We start from the raw sequence: 19,470 nt of genomic DNA, 5'->3' as shown, positions 1-19,470 counted from the left end.
AATCATATGTTCATTAACAGATATTAGTATTTGACAGTGTCTATTTGTGCAAAAAGACATTTTCAAAGATAAAATATGTAAAATCTCATTATGAATCAGCATTAACAGATGGGCATGTGCAATGGATTTTGATAAGAAACAATAACTTCGAACCCCAATTATGTGAAATGTTTCATTCCCATAGTAAAATAATTCCATTCTTCTCATCGGTAGACTTATAATTATAGAAAACTGTACTCAACTATTATTATTATTACATTTTCAATTTTTGTCAATAAAGATTTGTAGAAATTTGTTTTCTAACTTGTCATGTAACTGCCCATATAATATCCTTGAATTTGACTCTTGGCCTGAAAAGTCTAACATATTTACTTTTTGGGTCTTAACAGAAAAATGCTGCCAATCCCTCACCTAGAGGATTCTCTTATGTCCTTTATTATCAAAGGTGTCTACTAAAGATAATTCTAGAAATAATTTTATAAGCTCATGTTTGTTGAGTGCCTATTATGTGCAAAGCAGTCTGCTTAAGTTCAGAGACTTTCTCAAGGTCAAATACTGATAAATGAATTAACCATTATTTAGATGGTTAACAATATGGATAGTACTATAGTAATAATTCCCATTTTACACATGAAAAAACTTAGGCTCAGAGAGGTTAAGTAATTCCTCAAAGCCACACAACCTAGGCTTTGCAGCCAGGAAGACCAGATTAAATCATAGTTAATTCCCTTACCGGTGTATGACCTTGAGAAAGGCTATGAACTTCAATTTCTCCACACTATAAATTGAAAATTACAGTGCTACCTATATCATAGGTTTGATTTAAACATTAGATTAGTTATTATATAGAAAGCACTTAGAATAGCTATAGCTCTAGAGTAGAATAGTCAGAAATGGGCTGGAAGTTCAATTTCAATAAAGAGATTAAAGAAATAGTTCATTACGTACAAGGAGTTGATGAAGAACGGTTCCCAATTCAGCTGTCAATTAGAGGTTTGCACCTATGAAATCTGTGCTATTGAGTAGAGGTTTGTTAAGAAAAAGAACCAAATGTGTGATAAACAGGCAATAATTAAATATTACATTTAAATATGACTATTGCAGATGTACTAAGTAGTTGAGAAAGCCAGTTGGGGTCATACTCACTTGGGCTTATGCCTAGCTTTGCCTCCTTGTTAGCTGTGTGACCTTAGTCAAATCACTTAACCTTTCTGAGCTGAAGTACCCTCCTCTATAAAATGTGGATTTTAAGTAGTCTATTATATAGAATGATGTGAGGATTTTAAAAGACCATGCATCAAAAGTACCTAAGATGAAGCCCGATTTAAGAATGAGTTTAGCAAATCCTAGCTCATTTCCTTGGCCTAGCCTTTCTACACTGACCCAAGGCTTGCAAGGCAAAGCAAAACAAAACTAAGTAAAAACAAAATGAAGTTAAAAGGCCCAAACAAATAAAAACCAACTTGTTAATTGGGTGTTGGTGGATAAAAAGACTCTGAAAGTATATCCAGTCAAATTTGAATTTCAGGTAAACTATGAAATTATTTGTAGTATAAGTATATCCCAAGCATTGCATGGAATATATTTATACTCACTAAATTCTTCACTGTTTATTCAAAATTCTAATTTAACTGGATGTCAGATATTTCTATTTATTAAACGTGGCAGCCTAGACATGGCAAAATTAGGAAGCCTATACATGACATAGTCCTAAAGAGACAAGGCTCAGAATTCAAAAGAGTCAAATGTGTTTCCAACTTGCTAAGTGCAAAGGCATCAAGGAAAAGGTTGATCCCACCCTTTCTGTCTCTGCCAAGCAAAGAGCCCAGATGGGAAACCCCAAGTGAGTGATTTAGCCTCCTGTTATGCACACTCTATGGGAGCCTGGTGCAGAGGTTGCTGGGAAAACCGTGGCAGCCTGCCCTAGGTTTTCCTTCGGGTGGGGGCCTGCGGTTATGGTGTGGTGACTCTGTCACTGTGCCCCTGCCACGCCCTGCTTAGTCCACCTGGTGGTTGGGGGTGGGGACAGAAGAGAGGTTACAGGCAGAAAAAAAGGGCTTATCAATTTAACATATTTCTTAGGTGGTTTGTGCATTGCTGTTTGGGCTTGCAAAACTTTAATTATTACCTTGATGCAGAGTGGCTGCAGATTGTCACTGCCAGGCCTGATTTAATAGCCTGCTTGCACAAAGTCCGACAGAGATTGCTTTTGTTGCACTTTCTAACAGCTCGTGATGGTGGCTTTTTTACGTTAAGGAGGAAACTCTGTGGTTAAACTGTAGCCTAGGTATTTTTAGAGCCGTTACCATGTTAACTGAAATTTCGTACATTTCACCTGCAGGATATGTAGTCGTACTTAGGGCCTTCCCCGAACCCTAACAAAAAATAATTTAACAGTTGTTAATACTGTGTTTAGGACCAACTCCATTTTATCAGAAAAGCTACTGACCAAATACTGGATTACTAAGAATCTCTTTTTTGGATGGGTGGTACTGAGCCATTAGGGAGCATTTTTTTCCTTGATATAAAATGAGTTGAAGGAACATAACCAAAAGGCTAAAATTGGTTAGTTCTAAAGGTCAGAGCCTGAAGGCAGTGACCCATTTGTTAATCATTAAGCTTTTCTAAGCCGTCTCTGACAGAATTCTGGCTTTCTGCCACTTCTCTGGTCATTTTAAACTGCAAATTCTTGTACTGTTTCAAAGTAGGTTTCAAAGGTTATGAGAAAGGCATAACTTGTTAGCGATTTTTCCTTATCAAACGTCTTTAGAGTTTTGGAAGGCAGAGCTGTTCTGTGTTAAGAGAATCTTCACAGCACACCCAGCCATACAGCATTTAAAGATGGACCCTTGTGTCCTCTGAAAACGGAGGGTTTCTAGCTATCATTCCCATGTTAAGTTTCCATAGTAAGCAAGATGTGAGGGCTGAGGACACCCACTTAGCCATTAGGTATTAGTTTCCCAATCATTGCTATCTCAGGGTGGTTTTCTCCAATAATCCCAGAACTGAAAGTTCAAAAAACAGGAGCAAAATCACCACAATGTATTTATCATCTGTCATCAATTATAAAGTAGAAGTACTTCAAAATATTCTGAATGCATTTTTGTAAAGCCCAGTGAAGTTCAAGCGCTATGACGTTTCATTACCAAATTTAATGCCAGTTTATGCTCTAGTCCATCTGAATAAAAAGTGATCTGTACATCCAAAACTCATAAACAGAACTAAATTTTATGTAGCCAAGGGACATTAAGCTGCTAAAACACTTGCTTCAATATTGAAGATGGAATAGCTGTCCTCTATTTCTCAAGGGAAAAAACATACAGTCAAACCTTGCTTATCCATAACCCGAACTTCCGGAAGGCTTAAGTATTTGGAATTACTCCAAACCTAGAAGAGGGGAGGGGTGAGAGGAATAAAGTGGGGGTGGGAGAAGTGGGGAGCAGAGGGAGACAGAGAATGAACTAGCAGAAAGCAAGCAAGTCAGCTTTTAGACGTAGACCTGAAGCCCTAGCAACACTGAAAAGAGACCTGGAGCTTACATCTGATTGGCTTACCAGCCAGAAGGAATGGAGAGCTCTGATTGGCTGGTGATGATGTCTCCAAATAACCAGCCTTTTTCAGGAAAGCAAATTTATGTGGCAGAAGGGACGAGAGACAGAAGAAGCAGGCAAGAAGAAAAGAGATGAGAACACAGTAAAATAAACGGCAGATTATTTGTTACAGAGGTGGAGAATTAGACGAAAATGAGAATAACAAGCCTATTTACATAACTGCTCACAGTTTACAAAGTGCTTTTACACATGTAACCATTGATATTGTCCTTATAAAGACCTGCAGGGCTCCCAGAAGTTAAATGGCATGCCCCAGGTCACCCAGCTAGTAAGAAAATTGGTGCATGTTTTCTGGCTACAAATATAACACTTTCGATATGGACCAGGTGTTGTGGAGATAATGATTTAGAGTTGTCCTATAGGATGGAAGGCAGCAAATGCTCTGACAGCAGAAAAGAAAATCAGAAGGCACGTCAGCCTGTAGTTTAGCAGGCAATGCAGAAGGGAGTGAAGGACTTCCTGTTCTTCATGACCACACACCTTGAAAACATAGATATAGGAAACATCTCTGTGGGCATTTGGAAAGGGAGATGGTTGTGGTCTAAATGAAATCTATGTCTAGAGAGCTCAGAGGGCAGTCCTGAATGTATTTCCCTGGGGTGTATCACAGTCATCTTGCATTTAACATGTTGAAATTGGATACCTAATTATTCCTTCCATCTATCTTTGAAAGCTGTTCCTTCCTCAAGACTTGGTCAATAACATAACCATTCCCCAGTTGCTCAAGCTAGAAACCTATAAGTCATCTTTGTCTTAATTTTCTCTCCATATTTAATTTATCAGCAAGTCCTGTAGATTCTAACTCTAAAACACACCTTGAATAAGGCTACTCTGTTCATCTCCATAATCACCATTGTTTTCTCCTTCTGAGCCACTGCAGTAGCTTCCTGTTTGGTTTCAATACTTTCTGGCACCCTGTCTTCCCCAGCTCTTGCCTCCCTCCCTTCAAATCCATTCTCTGGACTATGCCATCCTGCTTAAAACTTGCCTGAGAATAAGTCAAAATTCTTCCTATGATCTGGCCCCAGTTTAATTTGCCTCACTCTGCCTAGGACTCACTATTCTAGCTATGGAGGCCTCCTTTTTGTTATCAGAATGCACCAGTCTTTCCAGCTGAAGAAGCTTAAATATTTTGCTGGTCCCTGTCTCTGTATCATCACATGGCTGGCTCTTTCTCCTATCTCATGCTATCGACAGAGATATTCCTTCTCTCACAAGGTGTGAGATTTCCCTTCATTCTCATAGACCCTTTTAATTAACTTTCTATGCTCTCTCAAACGGAAATTACTTATGTTTTTATTTCATTCCTTGTTTATCATCATCTTTTTATATGTCTTCTCCCTACTAGTAATCAAACTCCATACAGACAAGGATCAGGTCAATTTCTCTCATCACTATATCCCTAGAGCTCACAACATGGTACACAGGAGATACTCAATAACTATGTGTCGAGTGAATAAATATCAGGGAATTAACATACCCTACATGCTATATAGCACCATGCATCAATGAAGCCATGGATATGAGGCACTGTGTTTCCTGTTTATAACCTGTTATTTGTTAATTCCTGTCAGAGTTGAGAGCTCTGATAATAGCTGCCATCATTTGAGGAGTTCTATGGAATCCTATCACAATGAGTTCTGGCAAAGGGAATCTGTTTGGGTTGGGACTTAAGGGATGGTATAAATTAACTCCCAAGGTTTATTAGCAGTAAACAATTAAAATCTACCCTGAAATCGGATCTTTACTAAAGATAGCTATTTTGCAGCATGTAGGAAATTATGATATTGGTTTACCTCCTGGGATTCAAAAGGCATTCATTCTTTTTTGGAGCCAGAAAAGGAGAGGTCTGTTGCCTAACAGAACTGTGCTGGTTTTATTTTTTTTTTTGGACAATCTGTGGAGGTTAACCGTTGGCCATAATAAAGCCTGCTATCTATTTTGATGTCAAAGTTGTGCTTGTGAGTGATTAACGTACTCTTAGTAAAATGAATCATTCTATAGAGATTTTAAAGTCATGATGCAATCAATATCTTGGTCAAAGGTATTGCTGCTTTAATTACATTCATTTATTTCAATATTTCAGTTTTGGAAATTTCTTAACTGAGCTGTTAAGGATCCTTTTGAAAGTGAAGTTTACCATGGTGCCCTCTGGTGGAATCAGATTCGCACAGTTTTTAAAGCTAAAGCCCTATCTAGTGAGAACGCATTATGCTGTGATACATAAATAAAAGGAGCAATGTTAAATACAAATGTCCAAAAACTATAAGCAGGGTACTCCTGCTATTGGGGGACTATAAGATATAAATGCCTCAGAATATTTGCTTACAGATTCAGGGATATGGCATGCAGATGCTATGAAGGGAGAGCCATGACATACATACATACAATTCTAAATCCATTAGAAAGTGAGGGCCAGAAGTCACAGCATTTCATAGCACCTGGCAACACTGACACTGACTAATTAGGTATTATATTAAGAAAATCAGAAGAAGGTGAGGGCAATTACAGCATTTGCAACAATAGTCATAAATAGCCAGGAACACAAGGGGGAAATACAATTTGGTTGTGGTTTATTCAAGAATGAGTGGCTATTCATTTGATAGGACTTTTGTAATTAGACTCACCATCAGAGCTGATAAAACCATCAAAATGGTAAGGTGTCCCAGTGTGAAACTGTGTTGTGATCAGACTTAGTGACTCCTTGATAGAGCAGCTTTCATGTATCTTGACTAGGAAATAAAGTAGAAGTCTCTAGGAGGCAATCTGGGTCACACACCACAGGGATCCTGCTCAGAGAATTTAGAACACTGGACCAGCCCACTACGGAAAGATGTTAGGGCCCTTCTTTGAGGACCTAAGGAAGTTTTTAATATTTGTTCATCTGAATGCACTAAATAAAACTCTCATTCCAAATAAGATAAAAGAGGGGAAGAAGAGTGTTTGAGCATCCAGTCCACCAAGGGTCTGCAAATTATTTAGTGACTATTTCAGTAATCAAACTTCCTGAAAGGTAGAATGTGGGGCAGAGGAGCAGTGAATAGTTAATACAGCACATGTGCATTTAGTCGGCTTGTTGGTTCTTACTGGGTACCTTTATTTGAAGCTTGGTGCACCTCCAATTTAAAAAACCAAAAGCCAAAAAATAACTAACAGCTGGCTCTTCTAAAGCAGTGGCTCTCAAAGGAATGGTACTGCCTTTTAGAGGACATTTTGGAAGTTTATGAGGGCTATTTTTTTTGGGAAGGGTGTCTCAAAGTATAAATGATTATGGGGCTGTTACTGACATTCAGTGGGTAGTAGTCAGGGTGGTAAGGGGAAGTTCCGTATCATGTTAGATTTTACTGTCCCACCAACCATTCATGTAGACTAAAAAAAAATTTTGTATGTAATGATTTAAGTGAAAGACCAAATTCAGTCTTACATAAAATACTAAGTATTTCTTTTCATGATTTTAATAGACACTTAATTTCCCATAAATGTAAATCCAATGTAAACTAACTGAAGACAATACTTTGTTTCATTTGAATCTTACTGAGAATTGTTAATCATTTTTGAAAGCTGTAATATCAATATCCATGGCACATATGATATTTGAATCCTCTGAAAATACAACTGCAATCATTTGTAACATCCCAATTCAAAGTGATTATACAAACAGGTGTGTCTGATTATGTCTTCCAGTGTAGTTGTGCCAAAGCATTTTCAATTATTATTACGATATTCCTTCTTTCTTCTTTAAATTACAATTAGGCAATCATATTAGCAATTTAAAAATAATGTCTACTGGTAGGATGTTATTGATGAATTTCACTTTAGAATAGCAAGAGATGTTATTAAAAATATTTGTTATCAAAAGAGGACATGGGGTGATAAGGAAAATGGCAGAATAAGGAACTCTGAAAACCCTCTCCTCCATAAAAGCAATAAAAATACTGGCAAAAATTGTCAGTATAAACTTTTTCAGAACTCTGGAAATTAATCAAAGCCTAGCAGAAATCAGGTGAGCTTTTATTTTAAAAAATGGCTGAATGTCAGTAAAAACTAAGCTTTTACTCTGCTCTATTCTCATTCTCCCTCCCCTGCCCTCAGCTCTGCAATAACCGGGGAAACCAACAGCTTGCAATTATGATAAAAACTGGCAGTCTAGCAGCCCCTGAAGGGGAGAGAACAGGGGTAGAGCTCTCTCTAAACCCCATTTCCAGAGAACTATCATTATTTGACATGTCTAATGGTCCTCTGAAATATTTGACTCATAATACTGTCTCTATGTGACCTGACTTAGAGCTCATCCAGTTTGAATATTTTTCTTAACAGAAATGATTTTCAATTATTTGTAGAAAAGAGTCAGTGGCAATTGTTTCACATCACAGTTGCCTGAGGCAGTACATAACAGTTGAAGCAAATAATCAGCTTACCAAAAGCTTAAAAGGAGAAGCTCTGGAAAAATACATCCACAGGAAGATTTGAAAAGCACAGATATAATACTGGGAATCTAGAAGGCCAAGTTCATGTGCAAGGATGTGAGCATACTCAGTACTATCTGCATGCTCAGGAAAGACCTGAGAAAGATCTAAATTTTCATCTCTGTCTAATCTTGTGGCTTTATGCAGGCAGGAAGTGAAAGTGAAGGCAGAGTTTCATACTGCCTGCTGGAGTGTTCAAGGTGTGCTCCAAATGCACACAGAGCCTTTAGGCAAAGACTGGAGGACTTATGAATGCCAGGAATTTAAGAAAATCTTTGTCCAATCATTAGCTGAACACTAAGTTACTTATCAGAAACTCCAGGGGCCACCTATGACAAATAAATCAGACATTAAATAATTAGTTCAGACAAATAAGCACCAACTACAAACAGCAACTTTAACAAACCCTGGGGAGGTGGGAGATTTGATTTCAAGAGTTGCAACATTATTTAAAATGTAGTTTCAACAAAAAGTTAGGAAACATTCAAATAAACTAAAAGTATGGCACACATGCAGTACAGAAGAAGTCCATATAAACTGTCTCTGAGGGAGCCCAGACATTGTACTTACTAGACAAAGATTTAAATAAGCCATTTAAGTTCCATTCAAAGAACTAAAGAAAACTATGTCTGAAGAGCTAAAGAAAAGTATGAGAATGATTTTGCATCAAATAGAGATCAATAAAGAGATAGAAATATAAAATAGAGCAAAACAGAAATTCTGGAATTGAGAAGTAAAATAACAGAAGTAAAAATTTTACTAGAGGGGCTCAATAGAAGATCTGAGCAGGAAGAGTCAAGAACAGCAAACTTGAAGATGAGTCAACTGATGCTATCAAGTCTGAGAAAGAGAAGCAAAAAAGAATGAAGAAAAAGGAACAAAGCCTCAGACACTTGGGGAACACCATCAAATATATGCATAGTGGGAGTCACAGGAGAAGAGAGGAAGAAGCAGAAAGAATATATATAGAAATAATGGTGAAAATTTTCCAGTTTGATAAAAAAAAAATCATTAATCTATACATCCAACAAACTCAACATACTCTACGTAGAATAAAATCAGAGAGATTCATACCTAGATGCATCATAATCAAACCACTGAAATACGAAGACAAAAAGAATCTTGAAGCAGCAAGAAAGAATTGACTTATTATGTTCTAAGGATTCTCCCATCCAAGTACTAGGATTAGCAGCTGATTTCTCATCAGGAACTATGGTATCAGAATGCAGTGGTATAACATATTCAAAGAGCTGAGAGAAAAAAGAACCAACCAAGAATTCTACATTAAACAAAACTATCCCTCAAAAATGAGGGAGAAATCAAGACACTTTCAAATAAGCAAAAAAACTGAGGTAATTCATTGGTAGCAAATGTGTTCTTCAAAAATACTCAAGGACGTCCTTCAGGCTAAAATGAAAGGTCAATAGACTATAATTTGAATCCACATGAAGAAATAAAGACAACTGGTAAAGATAACTATATATGTAAATGTAAAAGCACAGATTTCTTTTGGTTTATAGCTCTTTATCATATTTGAAAGATAACTTTATAAAGTGGTAATTATAAATCTGTGTTAATGTGTATCCAATGTACAAAGATGTTATTTGTATGACCAAAGCAGCACAACAAAATACAGAGAGATTGGAGCTATATAGGAGCAAAGGTTTGGTATACTATTGAAATTAAGTTCATATTAATCCAAACTAGATTGTTGTAAGTTAAGATATTAACTACAAGCCCCAAGTTGACTACTAAGAAAATAACTTAAAAAAATGTATTAATGGTATAAGAAATGACAAGAAAATTAAAATGGCACACTAGAAGAATTCTACTTAATACCAAAACAGGCAGTAATGGATAGAGGAACAAAAATAACTTAAGACATACGGAAAACAAATAGCAAATGACAGATATAAATCCTATCAGAAATTATATTAAATGTAAATGGAGTAAACACTGATTTAAAGTTTGGTTTCCCATAATGGATTAGAAAAAAACCTGATCCAACTCTATGCTCTCTATTAGAGATGCACTTTAGATTCAAAGACACAAATAGGTTGAAGGTAAAAGGGTGGGAAAAGATATACCATATAAACAAAAACTAAAATAGAGCTAGAGTGATTACACTAATAACAGAGAAAATAGACTTTAAGAAGAAAACTCTTACTAGAGACAAAGATTATTTTATAATAATAAAAGGGTTAATCCACTAAGAAAATATAACAATAATACACAAATGTGCACCAAACAACAGGGTACCAAAACACATGATGCAAAAACTTACAGAAGTAAATGGAAAAATAATAGAAAAAAAATCCCACTTTCAATAATGGATACAACAGCCAGAGAGAAGATCAATAAAGAAATAGAGAACTTGAACAACACTATAAACCAATTAGACCTGACATGCATATACAGAACACTTCACCCAATAACAGCATAATAACACATTCTTCTCAAGTGTACATGGGACATTCTCCAGGATAGGCCCTGTGTTAGGCAATAAAACAAGTTTCAGTAAATTTAAAAGAATTAAAATGATGCAAAGTATATTCTCTGATAGCAATGAAATGATATTAGAAACCAATAAGAGAAACATAGAGAGAAATGCTGAAATTTACAAATATATGGAAATTAAGCAATGCATACCTAAATAGGACAAAGATCTAACAAGGAAATTAGAAAATACTTTAAGATGAATCAAAATGAAAACAAACTATACCAAGCCTTACTGGATGTAGGTAAGCAGTGCTTAGAGTGAAATTTGTAGGTGTAAAGGTCTATATTAAAACAAAGAAAGATTTTAAATCAATAACAACACATCTCACCTTATAAAACTAGAAAAATAAGAGCAAAATAAGCCCAAAGAAGGAAGAAGAAATAAAATAATAACTATTAGAATACAGATAAATAAAACAGAGATAGAAAATAGAGAGATCAATGATTCATAGTTCCAACATAATCTCTATCAAAATCCCTGTTGCTTTTATTTTACAGAAATTAACAAACTTATTTTAAAATTGATATGAAAATTCACAGGGCTAAAATAGCCAATACAATCTTGAAAAAGAAAAAAAAAAAGGTGGAGGACTCACACTTCCCAATTTCAAAACTTACTACTCAGCTACAGAAATCAAGACAGTGTAGTACTGGCCATAAGGCAGACATCTAGATCAATGAAACGGAATTGAGAGTCCAGAAATAAATCCATATATCTATAGTAAATATATTTTGACTGGGTACCAAGACCATTCAATGGGGGAAAGAATGGTCTTTTTAACAAATGGCTCTGGGGCAACTGGATATCTACATATAAAAGAATGAAGCCATGTTTTCATATAGGTTTTTAAGATTATTTGGGCATGGCAAAGCCAATAGATCAGAAGATGACTGCCATTGCAAAGACAGTTTGTTATACTCACAGATCCCAAAAGAAGAGGCACACCATACCATGGAAGGCCACACATGGAAGATCCAGGATCAACAAGAGGCAGAGGAAAAGAAAAAATTGTGAGCAAGAGCCTTAACTGTGATTTCTGTGAAAGGAATAAGCGAGGCAGGGTAAGCAGATATAGGATTGGTTACTTTGAATAATTTTCGTGGGCCTTGGAGCATAGGGGAAGTCCCTAGTTGTATGACACCTGACCATGAGCAATTAAGATAAGTGGATAGCGGTCCAGAGTGTGACAGCTAGTTAAAGAAGGTGATTGGGGTTAAAAGCTCTGGATTGGGTGGCTAGCATTTGAAAGAAATCCTCATGGGTTGGTTGTTTACTATATCTAAGAATTGACTAATTCTAAAAGAGTCAGTTCCTCCAGCATCATCAGCGCCCAAGACACTAATGCATCAAGATACAGAAAATAAAAGACATGTTTAATACAAGATGGATCTCTACTTTACATGGTATACAAAAATCAACCCAGAATAGCGTAAAGATATCAGTGTAAGAGCAAAAGCTATAAGACTCTTAGAAGAAAACATAGTTATAAATTTTCAGGACCTTAGCTTAGGCAATGGTTTGTTAGATATCAACAGAACAATCAAAAAGAGCAAAAAGATAATTGGACTTTATCAAATTTAAAAACTTTGTGCTTCAGAGACTATGATCAAGGAGTTAAAAGTCAACACACTGAATAGTAAAATATTTGCAAATCATATATCCAATACGGAACTTCTTTCTATAATATACAAAGAACTCTTATAATTAATAGAAAGACAAATAACCTAATTAAATGTGTACAAAAAATCTGAATAGACATTTTTTCCCAAAGATGATATACAAATGGCCAAAAAGCACATGAAAAGATGCTCAACATCATTAGTCATTAGGGAAATGTAAATCAAAACCATAATGACATATCATTTCACACCTCCTAGGATGACTAAAATCAAAGAGACAATAACAAGCATTGGCAGGAATGTAGTGTCACTGGAACCCTTATACATTGCCACTGGGAATGCAAATGGTACAACTCCTTTGGAAAACAATTCCTCCAAAAATTACACATAGAGTTACTACGTAACTTAGCAATTTCACTCCTAGGTGTATACCCAGTTAAAAATAAATGTCCAGACAGAAACTTGTACATGAAAGTTTATAAAATGCTTACAGCAATAATATTTATAATAGCCAAAAAGTTGAAGCAACCCAAATATGCATTAATTGATGAATGGATAAACAATTGTGGTATATCCATACAATGGAATATTATGGAGTCAGAAAAAGGAATGAAGTACTCATTCATGCTATAACATGGATGAACCTTGAAAATATTATTCTAAGTGAAAAAAGCAGACACAGAAGTCCACTAACTGTATTATACAAAACATCTAGAATAGGCAAATGCATAGAAACAGAAAGTAGATTAATGGTTGCCAGAGGTAGGAATGGGGAATAACTACTAATGGGCATGGAATTTCTTTTTGAGGTGGTGAAAATGTTCTAGAATTATACAGAGGTGCTTGTTACACATCTTTGTGAATACGTAAGGGTGATTTTTATGGTATGTGAACTATGTCTCAATTTTTAAAACAGGACATTGGGTTGGTATTAGCTCCCTGTGGTTGCTATAAAAAATTATCACAAACTCAGTGGCTTAAAACAACAGAAATTTATTTTCTTAGAATTTTGGAGTCTATAAGTCAGCAGTTTCATTGGGTAAAAATCAAGTTGTTGGTAGGGTTCACTCTCTCATAAGGATCTAAGGGAGAAGCTGTTCCTTGACTCTTCCAGCTTCTGGTGGCTGTCAGCATTCCTTGCCTTGTGGCTATTTCACTCGAATCTCTTACTCTGTGGTGACATTGCCTCCTCAGTGTTTCTGTCAAATCTTTTCTTGCCACTCTCTTATTGGGACACTTGTGATTGGTTACAGGAGCCACCTGGATGATCCAGGTTAATCTCTCCATCTAAGGATATTTAACTTAATCACATCTGTAAAGACCTTTTCTTCCTTATAAGGTAACATTTACAAGTTTCAGATAATAGAATTTAATATATTTGAGTGGCCCATTATTCAGCTGACTGTGGGGTTTGATAGAATTGAAAATTACCAATCTACAAGATAGGGTCTCTTTAGCATGACATACAGGAATTCCAATTTTCCTCTGACCTCCCGTTGTAGCTTCATTTATTTCCTCCTTGGATTCTCTGATCTAGTCACATTGAACTTAATGAAGTCTTTAATTTTAAAATATTCAGTTCTTCTGTTCTTTAACGAACATTTTAATTTTCTTTCAGAAAACAAGAATTCAAATTTTATTGGATGTTGAATACCAGGAGTACTCCCAATTTCCCCCTGCTCCTTTTATAATAAACTTAGGTTGCCATTTATTTGTAAGGTAAATTTCACCTTTAGGAAAGACACACTTCAGAGAAATGCACTTCTGATTATTCTGAGAAAATCAATTAAAAAAGCAATGTGACAAAAAATAAAAATCAACATGCTTTCCATAAACCAGAAGTTATAAATCCTTTCTAAATACAGTAGTACTAAATAGTTTACATATTCTTAGTAAATTAACCATAATAAATATTAAGACAGGTCTTTATAATATATGTAGAAATTCAGTCCTAGAAAATATTGGACTAGTTGAACAGAACTCAGTTACTCTTAGCATTCACAGCCTCAGAATGTCAAAATACTAAACATCAGAATAGGTTGTTCTAACTATTTACTGAAAATGAGTTCTTTAGTAAATGACAAGTTAGTCAGAGACTTTCTTTTTCTGATTGTTCAAGATTCCACATTGCCAAAGTATTAGAATTATCATGAGTAATTCTCTTGCAGTTCTACTGTAAGTTAAAAGCTATTAGAGATATAGGTGTTTATGGCCAAATCCTAGGAAATACGACATAAAACGATATCTTATATCATTACTTTGTTGTTGATATGCTTATTTTTAAAAGATAATATGGGGGAGGATTCTGGTCAGATACAATATAGATGTACTTATATTCTATAAAAATAGAACAACTAGGATAGTGAAATCAAAAGCCCACAGACAACATCTAAAGCAAAAGAGGTGACAAAATAAATGTATATGCATAAATCCTCATATATGGCTGCTGAATTTGGAGGGTGTTTTGCCTAATCCAACTATAGGTAGTGCACAGTGTCTGTGACTCATTAAGGTTTGATGGTGCTAGATCAGTCTGGGCCAGACAAATTCTCAAAACTGATTAACCAAAGCCCCCTAACAAGACAGGATCCTATTCCACACTACAGAGAAACTCCTGGAAAGAGAACCCAAATTGAATAGGACTGGAGCAATAAGATAGAGAAAAGAGAGCGTCCAGTTCAAAATGGGGTAGGAGCAGGGAAAGCAGATTTCAGAAAGAATGAGAATACTTTTTTGAGCATACCTTTCAAAAGAGGGAGCTCTAGAGTTCTGAATCAAAAAAATTTATTCTGGCTTGCACCTCTCTTCTCACAGTACAGAAACACTTTTTCACCAAAACCAACTGAGCTGCAGAATTACAAAGGCATTATAAAGAAAAAATAGAAAGGGTAGAATAACTTCCCTACAGCTGATGAAAGTATTCCAGAGAGACATATATGGGGGTTCCAGAAGAGGAAAATCAGAGCAATGAAACAGAACAAATACTAGACTTTTTTTTTAAAAGAAATATAATTGATATTATACCCTGAAAAAGTGAATCATGTCTCCAGGAAAAAAAACCCAGTAACAGCCATTGCTGAGACATACTCTAGCAAAACCATAGTCTTTAATAGTTTTACAGCTAAAAGTTTCTTTTAAATAATACTAATAAATCATTTGAGTTTCCAAGCAAAAAGACCAAGTCATTTATAATGAAAAGAAATTTAGATTATTATCAAACTTTTTGACAGCAACATTTTATGCAGAAAACAATGGAGTGTGAACCAGAGACTTTACATCTAGCCCAAATGATATTCAAGTAAAAAAGATGACAAACTATAATAAACATACAAGAACTCAGGAAATATTGTTTCTGAGTACTGCACCTTTACTAAGTAATCCCTAAAAGTATAAGCTTTAGACAAGCAGTTACGAATGAGTTATTGCCAAAAGTACTGATAAGTGGCCAATTAGTTAACAAGTGGAATGTGCTTTAGAAATATTATAGTGAATAAAGTAAAATATATTTTTTGCAATTCCTAATGAATTAATGGACCTCAGTATAGCTAATAACCGCTTATCTCCCGATAGAAGAATACAGTACTACAAAGGGGTCTCTCATGTCCCCCAACGAATCCGATCAAGCCTCTAGACATAACCATCAATTTACAGGAAATACAAGACCTAGATGAATGTTAAGGGACATCATGGGGACTCGTTTAGCAAAATGCAGACCACAGAAACCATACAGGGCAAAAATAATCCTTGGTTTCTTCAATAAAAAATTACAAGGAGAAAAAAATGAAAAAAAATCCATAGATTAAAAGAGACTTAAGAGACACATAAGTTAATTACTTAAATTGCAATTGCATTTTTATTACAAAACCTTATTTTGATCTTGATCAAACATACAAACTTATACAAACATATGCCCATATTAAGATCAAAGAATTATGAACACTGGCTGGCTATTTGATGAGACTAAGTAATTATGTGATGGGGTACATGTTAAATAGAAATTACTGTTAATATTTGTGCCTGTGATAACTTTTGTTATGGCTTAAAACAAGTACCTTTATCTTGGGGAAATATACACTGAAATATTTACAGATGAAATAATATGATGGCTGAAATTTCCGTCAAATAATTTTGGGTCACATTGGGAGTATAGATAAAACAAGGTTGACTGTATGCTGATTAATTGCTGAATCTAGATTCAATATTCTTTGCTCTCTATATTTGCACATATTTGAAGATTTATATATTAAGTTTTAAAATTAAAGACAATTTAGAGGAGAAGGACCTACTTTAATTAATTAAAGGATTCTTGTAGCTTTGTTTCACCTGGCTAACTAAAATACATAAATTTGTCTAGTTTAATATAGGATAAGCTATGCCTGGAGACTTCACCTGTAATCCAGGGGCTTTGCAAGGCTAATGCAGGAGGATCACTTGAGCTCAGAAGTTTGAGACCATCCTGGGCAATATAAGGAGACCCTGTTTCTACAAAATAAAAAATTAAAAAAAAATTATTTGCCTGTAATGGTGCATGCCTGTAAGGCCCAGCTATCTGGGAGGCTGAGGTGGTGAAATCACTTAAGCCAAGGAGTTCAAGTTTACAGTGAGCTGTGATCACACCACTGAACTCCAGCCTCAGCAACAGAGCAAGGCTTTGTCTTCAGAAAACAAAAAAAGGTGAAAAGAAAAAAAAAAAAAGAAAGTCTAGTTCTATAATCCATACTACTTGTTGATAAGACTGTAGAATTTACAACAAAAGCAGTTTTCTATTAAATTTCTTTAAACTTAAAATTTTCATATCATTCTCATTGGCAATCCTAGCTAGTTAATTTTGTTAGTATACATGAGGTATGGTTGAAAGGCCTCAGTGTGTTGTAGAAAGGGCCTGCAACTGAGAATCAATTGACTTTGGTTTTAATCCTGCCTCTGTTGCCAAGAATCTTTGTGACCTGGGACAAATTGTTTAATCATTCTAAGCCTGTTTCATCATCTGGATAATGAAGGAGTTCACTAATCTTCTCTACAATTCAGACAATACCACCTCTAAGGTGTCTTTTCCCCTCAGATATTTTATTCTGCTGAAAAAGTACTATAGGATTTTCCTAAAGTCAAATAGGTAGAAGTTTAAAATGAGGTATAAACCCCTAAGTCATAGGCCAAGTGATAATAGAATAGTAATTCATCCAGGAAACATAATTTTCAGTTAAAAGATGGGAAGAACATGGCTTAAGTTTGATGGGAAAGGTCTAAATGTCAGAATGGATCCTAAACTTACCAGGAAATAGCAAAATAATGCTATTGTGGAAAAATGAAGTTTGGTAAAATGAAGTTTGGTAACACAAGATGAATAAAGAACTGCAGCAAAGAGAAACCAGCAGGTAACCCAGAAACTTGACTCAGCACTGCCAAAATCCTACCTAGTTTATTCTTAGGCATTAAGTGAAATACAGTGGACTTGGGAATGACAGGCATGAATCTGTTGAAAGGGTCACAAAATAGACAAAGCTAAGGCAACTAAGATCACTTGGCTCAAGGAATGCTGAAGTGAAGGGAAGGTGTAATAACAATTATTGAAATTGGCAAATAAGTATTCTCTAGATGAAGATAAGGAGCTATTTTAGTCAGCTGGGCAGTATCTGGGCTTATATTGCAGAGGAAAGAATTATAGTTAGGCTTTGGAAAAACTTCTTGGCACCTGGCGATTGGAGATGTTCCTTCTCTGGGGATGTTTAAGCATAGGGCAGAATACTACCTTGAAATGATTTTAGTGTAGCCTTCTTGAAGTTGTGATGATAACCAAATGATGAATATCTAGTGATTTACGTTCAAATCTCATAGATGTGGGTAAAACTAATTGCTTTGGTGCAGATACAATTTTGGCAGATGTAAATCAGGTCTCATTTCCTTCTCTGATTATTTCAATTTCCTGCTCCCCTGAACTGTCATAATTGTCAACATCATTTTTTAGGTCTACTAGTAATTGTTTTAAAAATTTGGGAGCTCCAGTGTTAGGCACATATATGTTTAGGATTGTGGTATTTTCCTCTTGGACAAGGCCTTTTACCATTATATAATGTCCCTCTTTGTCTCTTTTAACTGCTGCTGCTTTAAAGTTTGTTTTGTCTGACATAAGAATAGATACCTCTGCTCCCTTTTGGTGTTCCTTTGCACGAAATGCCTTTTGCCAGCCTTTTACTTTAAGTTTATATGAGCCCTTATGTGTTAGATGAGTCTCCTGAAGGCAGCAGATGGTTGATTGGTGAGTTCTTATCCATTCTGTGGTTTCTGTATCTGTTAAGTGGAGCATTTAGACCATTTACATTCAATGTTAGTATTGAAATGTGAGTTACCATTGCATTCATCATGCTATTTATTGCCTGTGTACTTTGTTTTGTTTTTTTGTTTTTGCCTTTTAACTTGTATTTTTGATTTATAGGTCCTGCGTGACTCATGTTTTAAAGAGGTTCTGTTTTGATGTATTTCCAGGATTTGTTTCAAGATTTAGAGCTCCTTTTAGCAGTTCTTGTAGTGGTGGCTTGGTAATGGCAAATTCTCTCAGCATTTGTTTGTCTGAAAAAGATTGTATCATTCCTTCATATATGATGCTTAGTTTCGCTGGATACAAAATTCTTGGCTGGTAATTGCTTTGTTTAAGGAGGCTGAAGATAGGGCCCCAATCCCTTTTAGCCTGTAGGGTTTCTGCTGAGAAATCTGCTGTTAATCTGACAGGTTTTCCTTTATAGGTTACTTGGTGCTTCTGTCTCACAGCTCTTAAGATTCTTTCCTTTGTCTTAGCTTTGGATAACCTGATGACAATGTACCTAGGTGAATATCTTTTTGTGATGAATTTCCTGGGTGTTCTTTGTGCTTCTTGTATTTGGATGTCTAGATTTCCAGCAAGGCTGGGGAAGTTTTTCTCAATTATTCCCCCAAATATGTTTTCTAAGCTTTTAGAATTCTCTTTCTCCTTAGGAACACTGATTATTCTTAGGTTTGGTCATTTAACATAAACCCAGACTTCTTGGAGGCTTTGTTCATATATTCTTACTCTTTTTTCTTTGTCTTTCTTGGATTGGGTTAATTTGAAGACCTTGTCTTCGTACTCTAAATTTCTTTCTTCAATTTGTTCAATTCTATTGCTGAGACTTTGCAGAGCATTTTGCATTTTCAAAAGTGTGTCCAAAGTTTTCTGATGCAGTGATCAGGGAACACTTCTACACTGCTGGTGGGAATGCTAACTAGTACAGCCGCTACGGAAAACAGTGTGGAGATGGGAA

General features: G+C 35.5%; 1 protein-coding gene across 12 annotated transcripts in view; it reads right to left on the bottom strand.

Moving 5' to 3' along the window:
* RNLS (renalase, FAD dependent amine oxidase) overlaps positions 1-19,470 on the bottom strand; it is a 398,113-nt gene that overhangs the window by 206,088 nt on the left and 172,555 nt on the right. The gene's annotated exons all lie outside the window — the stretch shown is intronic.

Source organism: Aotus nancymaae, unplaced genomic scaffold (assembly GCF_030222135.1).
Source record: "Aotus nancymaae isolate 86718 unplaced genomic scaffold, 86718_ANA_hifiasm-v0.15.2.pri h1tg000010l, whole genome shotgun sequence".
Lineage (NCBI taxonomy): Eukaryota > Metazoa > Chordata > Mammalia > Primates > Aotidae > Aotus > Aotus nancymaae.
The sequence above is the reverse complement of the archived record's forward strand: the minus strand, read 5'-3'. Positions and strand labels throughout refer to the sequence as shown.